Here is a 6295-nt window from a genome sequence, read left to right on the forward strand (position 1 = left end):
AACCAAGGTGCTCACATTAGGAGGTAGGATTATTGGGAGGTATTTAGTCTTGAAGTCATGCCCTGGCAAATGGATTAATGTCTGTATAAAAGAGGCCAGAGAGAAAACCCTGATCCCTTTCACCATGTAAGAGTACAGCAAGACACCAGCACCTGGACCCTGATGTGGATTTTACCTGGAACTAAATGAACCAGATTTTTGGATCTTGGATTTTTCAGCTTATAGAATTGTCAAAAAAAATTAATGTTTATCTGCTACCCAGTTTATGGCACCTTGTTATAGTAGCCTGAACAGACTAAGACACGTGTATTTGGGCTTCAACTGGATGCAGTAGCCCAAGACTTTCCAGGCTCAAAGAGTTCTGGAATATTCTAATAAAATTTCAATCAGGCGGAGAAATGAGCAGCGCAGTAAAAAGAATCACTCAGGAGAGCAGGCAACTACTCAATTTCTTTCTGCTTGTTCCCATTTACAACATTGGCCTGGAGATGTGGTCTTTACATTCTGTGCTACAGAGAGTTGTGGGCTCTGAGCTGCGATTCTGGATTGCAGAATGCATTGGCACAGCCATTTCTACCTAATGATAGGAGACTCCTGGTCTGCAGGTCATTACACCAATATTCTCTTATAGAGCTGTCATCAACAAGGTGTGCAAGGAGCTGTGAAGAATGTTGTGAACAGCAACTGTGGTGGTGGTGTTAGGCGAATCTGATCCACGAAGTTTTCTTCATATGGATTTTTGCAATCTTAAACCTAGTAAGAGTGGATCCAACCTTTACCTTTGGGGAGAAGATATAGTGAAATGCATAGACAAGTGATCCTGGTGAATTTTCGTTGTTGATTCTTCCCATTGGGCATCTCTTGCTCTTCCACCAATGATGCCATATCTGCTCATGCTGAATCATGCCCTTGCCTGGCCTTTTTCTTTCTTTTATTTTTTTAACTTTTAAAAATCATTTATTGGAGCAGGAAAGATGGCTTAGTAGTTAAGAGCACTTGCTGCTCTTACAGAGGACAGAGGTTGTTTCTAGCACCCACATGTCAGCTCAAAACCATCTGTAACTCCATCCAGTTCCTGGGAATCCCTTGCCGCCTTCTGGCTTCCTTGGGCACTGCATGCACATAGTGCACACATATATGCAGGGAAAACAAAACACTCATACCCATAAAGAATAAATTCTGTAACAGATATTTTTTTAAGCCAGGCAGAGGTGGCACATGCCTTTAATTCCAGCACTCAGGAGGCAGAGGCAGGTGCATCTCTGTGAGTTTGAGGCCAGCCGGGTCTATAAAGTGAGTTCCAGGACAGCCAGGGCTGTTACACAGAGAAACCCTGTCTCAAAAAAAAAAAAAAGGATATTTTTAAAAGAACATTCATCATAAACCCTGCCCAGGTCAGTGTGGTGCCTCAGTGGGTGAGAGCATTTGTACAAATGTAAAAACCTGTTTGCTCCCTGCAGCCATATAAAGGTAGAAGGAAAGATCCTGCTCTCCTAACAAGGTTTCTTCTGACCTCCCCCAGCAACAACAACAATCAATAATTCAAAGAGGAATAAACTGTCCCCTTTTCCTGTTCTTTGTTTTTTCGTTCTGTATGCGCTTGGGCATGCAGAGGCCCAAGTAAGACTCTACCTTACCCATTGATGCAAGGCCTCTCAACTGAACTCAGAGCTTTGCCCTTATGGCTAGTTTAGCTAGCCAGCTTGCTCTGGGATCTCCTGAGTGCTAGGCTAGCATCACCAGGGAGACACACACACACACACACACACACACACACACACACATACCCAAATCTATATACTGATTATAGAGATGGGAAGTCTGGTCTTCAAAATCGTGTAGCAAGCGCTTTAACCACTGAGTCGTCTCCCCAGGCCCTGCATCCTGTTCTTTATTTAAAATTCTGACTTTACTTCTTTCTTACGCTTCTGTGATGGTTAGCATTAACTGTCAATTTATCATTTTGATTGTACTGATTGATGTAAAAAGATCCATCTTAATTGCCTTGATTTCCCCACCATGAGGGGCTGTACCTGGAGCTGTGAGATAAAATAAATGCTTTCTCCCTTAAGTTGCCTTTTTAAAAAAATTTATTTTATGTGTATGGGTATTTTGCCTGCATGTGTGTATGTGCACCATATGTGAGCAGTGTCCAGGGGAGCCAAAAGCGGTCACTGGATCCCCTGGGACCAGAGTTAGGGACATCGCAAGCTGCCATATGAGTTCTGGGAATCGAACACAGTTCTTTTCAAGAGTGGCTAGTGTTCTTAACCACTGAGCCATCTCTGCACCCCCACTTAAGTTGCTTTTATCTGATTACTTTATCATAGAATTAAGAAACTAAGACAGATTCATAACAGATCCCTCAAAGCTGGCCAAGTGTTTTATAATTCCCCCCGCCCCCATAAAATCACTCACTTGGAGTAGTTTAGAAATGTAACTGACCAGTCCATGTTAACCAGCAAGGGCTCCTTTTATTCATTCAGGGTTGGGTTTTTGGGATGCCATGCAACTTTATAAAGTCAAGAGTGCCAGTAAAGCAAGCCAGCCAGGTGCAGAGTAGTGCAAGAAGCTTGCTGGAACCTTCTAGCCCAACGGGCACCCTTGACACCAGCACTCAAAGCTACTGGCCAAGGAGGTGTCAAGCAGAACTCAGAATGAGATAAGCGTGCCTGCTCCATCCAAAGCTTGGGTCTGTCCATTTGTCCTGGCCATGTACAACAATGGATAAAACAAAACCCTTGAAAATCTGTTCACAAGGAGCACGGAGCAGGCTCTGCTTGCTGTGGCTCTTGGCCTGAGAAGCATCGTGGCTGTGCATGAAAGGTCAGGCAGCTTCCATCCTTCCAAACACCAAGGCATCGTCATCTGTCTCTGGTGTCTCTTCACTACCTCAGCGCCCTGCCAGTCAGTTCTTCACACAGGGGTCTCCTCTGCCACCTTTTTAAAGAGTCCAGCAGCCAGCAAGGAGTGGTGGGGTGCCTCGGAGCCATCTGCTTCCCGAATCCTCAGGCAGGCTTTCTTATTTGTCTTCCTCCATTCTGAGAACAGCTGGCAATGGTATCGGGAAGGGACCAGTGTCCAGAGCACATAGATGGTGAAGAGGGTGACGGTGAGGGCGATGAGCCCCACAGCCAGACGGAGGTGGTCCTGGGCCCCTCGAAGGCAGAGCCAACCTGAGATGGCAGCCAGTGGTGTGATGAACACGAAGCACACACCATATCACAGCCCAGCGTCCGCTTCTCAGTGCGAGGCCCTGGGTCCTTCAGTTACTCTGTGAGAGGTCGGGGCTGCTTTTCAACTGCGAACTCAGTGTGGCACAGCTCGCTGTAGCTGGTATGGGAGGAAGACAGCCATTTCTCCAAGCAGCTCTTGTGCACAACTCCCAGCGTGAGGCCCATGGTCCCAGGAGCCTGATTTGCTATTGGGCAGGGCAGCCGCTCAGGCCCCTTGGTTTTCCCTGTCCCGGGTCCTGCCCGGCCCATCTGCAGCTGCTTACTCTGCTCCGGCCTGCAACTGAGTCCCACCTGGCCTTTTTCTTAAAAACAATTGGATTTTAGAAATAATTTGATAAAATCACTTGCAGTAATAGGTAGCTGGCTAACAAGATTTTTTTTCTCTATTTGGGGATTTATGAATTTTAATAGAACTCAGTTCAGTTTTCATCCAAATGCATAACTGATTCTAGGTGTGAGGAGCTGGTCAGACAGGTAAATTTCTGAGTTGAATTTTTTTTTCTGGTGCCAATGAACATATAAATGACTATTTTTACTGCATGTGTAAAGGGCCAGCCTTGCACATTTAACAGATTTTTGTGAAGGGCATTTTTGCTTGAGAAAAATAAATTGTATGCCAAGGCTGCTTACTAACTGTTAAAGGCAGATATTAAGAATTATAAATGATTCTTATCTACAGGGCACCATTGAGGTATGATAATGCATGTGATACTTATGCAAATTAGCAGAAGATGCTTTACATATTCACTTAATATTAAGTGTAATCCTGTATTTTAATTTTTTTTCAGTGCTTTAGAGTACAATTTAGCGAAAAGAGACCTCCACAGAGCAGAGCTTCCAAGTATGGTCTCTGTACCAGTGGCCTCAGTAAGAGAACTTGCTGGAAATAGAGGCTCACAGGGTCTTCCTGAGAAACACTGCATCAGAAACTATGGGGGTGGGCTGGGCAGTCTGGTTGATAATTTCTCGGGGTAATTTTGATGCTCAGCAAAGTTTCACAAACCAGGCTTGTAGGTGATTATGTTTGAATCCTTTCTTCTTCACAGATGAGTAAATTGAGGCTCAAAAAGATTAAGAGACTGAACAGAGCTGATTCTTAGCATGCTCTTTTTACTCTCCTAAGATAAGTCCCTTCGGCTAATCAATTGCAATGAGTGAGGTTGGCTGGCAGCGTCTTTGATTGACAGGATGGTCAAATCTCTTCCTGATTGCGTGGCTTTACCTTGTAAAAGCCTGGGGGTGAGACTCGAACAACTTCAATCTCTTGGAGCCTCTCAGGGATCAGGCTGCTCCATATTCACTCTCTTTAAAGAGATCAGCCCTCATTTTCCTTTAAAGTTGGGGTTAGTCAGCCTGAGTTGCATACAAATGAGACAAATGAATTCATTACCAAAAGCAAGATTAAGTTTGGCAGCTGTTCTGCCTGGGGATCTAGTAGAGAGAGGGACTGGCACAACTCAAATCCTTTGCTGATCAAGGCAGTCATCAAGTACAGTCTTATGTGGTAAGTAGCATTCAAGAATACTGAAATGGAGTGAAAAATTTAAATGACTTCTGCCTAAACGTGTGGGAAATGGGGAAATCCTAGTGTACCAACAAACAGCAGAACAGCGGTGGACGGATGCTGTACCTTAGCCGACACACCTGGAGGGAAGTGTACCACATGGATAAAGGAGAGAGAGTTCACATTCAAGATTTCAAAGAAGCTAAACCTGAGGACCAATATAGAATTGTCTCCCTGTATAACTCCATCTACCTGAGATCTCTAAACCACAGCCCCCAAACTGGCAGTGTATAGAAGCTGATTGATTGATTGATTTTGTCTCATATCCTAGGAATGTCAGGTTGTGTATTTATTCATTTGTTCCTTGATGAATAAACCATTTTTCATGCCAATATTTTTAAATGATTCCTATGTGCTAGGGCTATTCTAGGCTTGTTTTTTTTTTTCTTTTGTTTTGTTGTTGTTGCTGTTTTTTCCTAACCTTTTTGCCTTTATTCTTGATCAAATAAGTAGTTTTATCTTGTATTTTTCTTTCTTATTCTTGGAAGTTACCTGAGCTGTTTATTCTAGTATTCACCCTGGAATGGTTTAACAAATACATTTACATCATTAAAACCTAAAATTAAATTTTAGATATTTTTCATAGTAGTACAAGTTATTTTAAAACTCCATTTATTGTCCCTTTGACTGCTAAAGTAAAAGTCTACTAAAAATTCACATTATTATTCTCATGCAGCTAACATTTTTGAATATAAGCTAACTTCATTCCTTTCTACTTCTTGGCTTCTGCATGGGGGCTCATTCCCTAGCAGTAAAAATGTCCTCTGCAAATACATACTCGTAGTGAATTCACTTGAGTTTGTAAACACTGTCCTTATTTTTGCTTCATTGTTGAAAGGTAATCTCTTTTCTCTCCCTCCCCCTCTCTCTTCCTCTCTCTCCTATCTCTCTCTCTCTTCTTCCTTCCTTTCTTCCTTCCTTCCTTCCTTTCTTCCTTTCTTTCTTTCTGAGATATGATCTCTTTATGTAGCCATGGTTGGTCTGGAACTCATGTAGTCTAGACTTACCTTGAATTTAGAGCAATCCTCCTGCTTCAGCCTCTGAATGCTGGGGTTATAAGTATGTACCACCACACCTGGGCCTCTTGGCAGTTTTAAAGGTTTTATTCCACTGTAGTGAGAATTTTCTTGCTATTTTGAGAAGTCAGTGGTCTGTTCTCATTCTTTTGTGTGTGACCTTGCTCCTCTAACTCTATTGTTGATTTTCAGCAATTTCACCAGAATGTCTTTATTTAGAATCCTTGTAACTTTTTCTATTTGGCATATAGTCTGTCTCTGAACTTGTTTTTAAAATAGCCCTTGAAAATTCCCGGATAGCTTTTCAATGTTGCTTCTGACTCATTCTGTCTTTGATTGATTTATATCCTAATTTTGGATTTTGTCATTATATTCTACTTAACCTTTGCCCTCTCCTGTTTTTAATGCCCTCTCTACCTAAACAACATCCAAGATTATTTATCCTGGCTCATCCTCTTAAGATATGGTAGACAATCATT

At 42.6% G+C, this 6295-nt stretch overlaps 1 pseudogene; it reads right to left on the bottom strand.

Moving 5' to 3' along the window:
• Window positions 1–2879: 2879 nt before the first annotated feature.
• Window positions 2880–3485, bottom strand: LOC114696337 (annotated as a pseudogene).
• Window positions 3486–6295: the final 2810 nt, after the last annotated feature.

Source organism: Peromyscus leucopus, chromosome 13 (genome assembly GCF_004664715.2).
Source record: "Peromyscus leucopus breed LL Stock chromosome 13, UCI_PerLeu_2.1, whole genome shotgun sequence".
Taxonomy (NCBI): Eukaryota; Metazoa; Chordata; class Mammalia; order Rodentia; family Cricetidae; genus Peromyscus; species Peromyscus leucopus.